This window comes from Sinohyriopsis cumingii, chromosome 1 (genome assembly GCF_028554795.1).
Source record: "Sinohyriopsis cumingii isolate HCF-2022 chromosome 1, ASM2855479v2, whole genome shotgun sequence".
In the NCBI taxonomy this organism is placed as follows: Eukaryota; Metazoa; Mollusca; class Bivalvia; order Unionida; family Unionidae; genus Sinohyriopsis; species Sinohyriopsis cumingii.
This window is the reverse complement of record NC_142961.1, coordinates 158,445,625-158,449,124: the sequence shown is the minus strand read 5'-3', so window position 1 is coordinate 158,449,124 and position 3,500 is coordinate 158,445,625.

The following is a 3,500-nucleotide window of genomic DNA, read 5'->3' as shown; positions in this document are numbered from 1 at the left end:
AACCAAATATACGATCTACACAACGTACGCGAACACACACACACACACACACACACACACACACACACACACACACAGAGGGAAGAGGAAAAAACAAACCCCAAATAAACTATCCACACAAACGTACGCGAACGCATACAAACCCCAAATATACTATCAACACAGAGTGAAGAAGAAAAAGTTTTCTGAAAGCACCTAAGTCCTCACCTGCAATGACCAACTCTGCCAAACACCTACACCCCACCCACACCCCACTCCCAACACTACAAAACCCATTTAACCCGTTATTTTATGGCATCAGTGTGTGATTTAGGAAACATCAAGACACAAAATGATGGATGAATAGACTGACTATTGTTTACGGACTTGCATGCCTAAAGAGCGTGCGTGAAGGAAAACATCCTTCCATTTCAATTCTAACTACAACATGATCCAGAGGGATAGAGAGAGGTGAAAGAGCACAATTTCATAAAGTGTGAGTAAAAACAAAACACGCCATCCTTATTATACAATGTCAAGACCAAGAGACACTTACGTTTTCTTTCTGGTCTATTCTCTTTTAGAAGGTAGTATGAAATTTCACATCAGGGCCAACGCATCGGCTCACATTGTCAATTTTTCCATTTCCATGTCTTTACTGGCACAAGTTCTTCATCATCTTCAATTTCTTCTTCTTCTTCTGAATCCCTCTTCTCTGTTTCGTCTTGTTTCTGTTTCTTCTCTTTTCTCGTAGGGCACTCTGAATTCCAGTGTCCTTTCTCCTGACAACGATATTAGGTGTCTTGACTTTTGTCTCTCTTTCTTAGACGAAGCAGGTATTTTGGAGACAAATACCAATTTACCTTTGCAGATATAGCAAACTTCATTAGCACACACTTTCGTATGACTCTCATCAAATCAACGACCAAAAGAGTAAGTTTTGTTGCCACTTTCGCCTGTGAATTATGCTTTCGTATGACTTTTAGCAAATATTTGACCAGCAGGTCGATCTGTACTGACTCTTCCATCTTCTTGATCGTTTGAGAGTGGAATGAATACTCTGACGCTAAGACACTCTCCTTATATACAGGGACCTGCTGCGTATGAAACCTAGTCAAATGTAATTTTGCAACAAGATGAAACGATTTCATTGAGGAAGTAAAAGGCAATGATGTACTGTATCGCCTCACACAAAACCTGAAGTGTTAGCTCAGATCCGTGTCAGCAATTTCGAAGACGACATAACTGAGCTTTCATCAATGCTCTCCATTTATACAATATTAGTTTAATTTTTTAAATTAAAAAACTATCCACACAAACGTACGCGAACGCATACAAACTTGACTTCTCTCTATCCCTCCCATAACACTATTTGAACGTTCCGGCTCGAAAACCGTGTAGTAATGTTTTCTTTCACGTCCGCGCTTTGACTTTAAGAACCGGGGAAGTTTCCAGTCTGCCCATCCATTGTTAACTCATCCTCCTACGAAGATGCGCTCCAAACTAGCTAAGCTAAACGAAGCCTACGTGAATTTGCATAGGGTCAGACACAGTCTGATACCGAAGCCAGAAGAGATAGAAAATGTGAGAATGCTAAAAGTCACTGAAGACCTGAAAGAAGAGCTCTTCAAGGAGGAATTCAAGAAGGAGAAAGAAGAATGGATGGAGAAGTACAGACTTCATAAACAGCAGAGAGAGCAGCAACAGCAGCAGCATGAACCTGACAGAGGCTTTGTCAACAGTTGTATCGACACCAAAGAGTTCTTCTTCTCTTTTCCGAAGAAGCAGACCTTATCCTGTGAGAAAGCCTGTCGTCAGAGGAGGCCGCCATCTTATAACCTAAGCGATCGCCATAGCTTCAACTTCCAAAAAAAAAATTTCAAGGCTACCCCATACTCTCGAAAAGAAATAACATTCCATTGCCTATGATATGTTAGTCAGTTAGAAGAAAAAATACAGAAGTGAGTCTATCAGCACATGATTTTTTTGTCTTGGTTAGAAAGTGCGACTCTAAGTCCTTCGTTTCCGTCACTTATCAAAATTTTAAAAATGGTAATGTTCTGTAAAAAAGTGAGTGAGTGTTTCTTTTAGGTTTGTGCGTTTTTTTTTTTGTTGGTGATAATATGGATAATGTAAGTTCGGGTACAACGAAATTAAAAGAATTAGGCCCAGAACTCGGTGTGGAGGGAAGAAATATACGCAACAGTAGCGGGAGCAAGAAATGCAGACCTAGCCAGTTAGCACTGCACCCACCGCGAGAACACAAATAACATCTAGTCAACAGCCGACTATACCTAACAAACAGCCTGCCCCGGAAAGAGTGGTGGCAAAACAAAGGGCCAATTATGTTAGACAAACGGTATGGCAAACTCAAACGTAATTATCGGAGGCACTACGTTCTTTTCTGGGGCCCCGAGTGGCCGAGTGGTCTAAAGCGCTCTCCGTTACGGATCACTGTCATCTCACCTTTGTCTGCGTGGATTCGAGTCTCGGATTCGGCTAATGTGGGTATGTGAGAAAGCTTGCCAGTAGCTTCTCGTGGGTCGGTGGTTCTTTCCGGGTTTTTCCCGGGTTCTTCCTCCACCATTAATACTGCCCGCCATGTATAGCCTATCGCGTGCTGAAAAATGGCGTTAAACCCTACAACAACAACAACGTTCTTTTCTCACTCCGATACTACAGGCAATCTCGGCTGAAAGAACAACCACAACAACAATAACAGCGACAGACACCATAGCAGCGGATCTGAAACTATCTACCTCAACTAAAGAATTAGTATCAGAACCAGAAGAGGAAATTGAGGCGATTGAGGAGGAAGAGAGGGACGCTGACCCTCTCTGAGAAGTACACCGAAATGGGACTAGATCAAGCATTGTATGACGTCAACAAAGCAGGGCAGTTTATTAGAGCCATACAATACGTTGCCTACAAATCTCTAGACACCTTTAAACCAAGACCTTCTCAATGGGGATTAGGGTCAGAGTTCTTCCCCAATTCTACAGACAAACCTACACTGGATACCCCCTCAGTCAACTGGTAGAAGCCGCTGCTTACATTGCCGCCCATCATGGCTACGCATTTCCTGATATCAAGAATCATGAGACTAGGAGTGCGGGAAAGAACGTGAAAGCAAAAGAGAGACGTGTTACCTTCTAATAGAAAAAACAACCTTTTTTAGGGCTCCAAAAGATTGCTTTTTATTAAATAGGGAACCATATTTGGCTTGGTATCCCTCCTTGACTAAACTATTCTCGAAACAAACTTGACCCATTGGAACACCGCAACAAATTTAACTTTTTAAACCTAACAGTGACCAAACTGGTATATGTCTCTTAGACATAATAATTTAAATAAGATCACTATGGCTATTTTTATGTACACTATGTACTAATATTAGATAGATATGTTAGGAAGTAGGAAATTTAACAGACTCGTTAGATTTGAACTAATTGCACAAGTGGTTAACACATTATTGGTACTTTTTACTGTCCATTAGCAAAAACGGGACTTGATTTGAAATA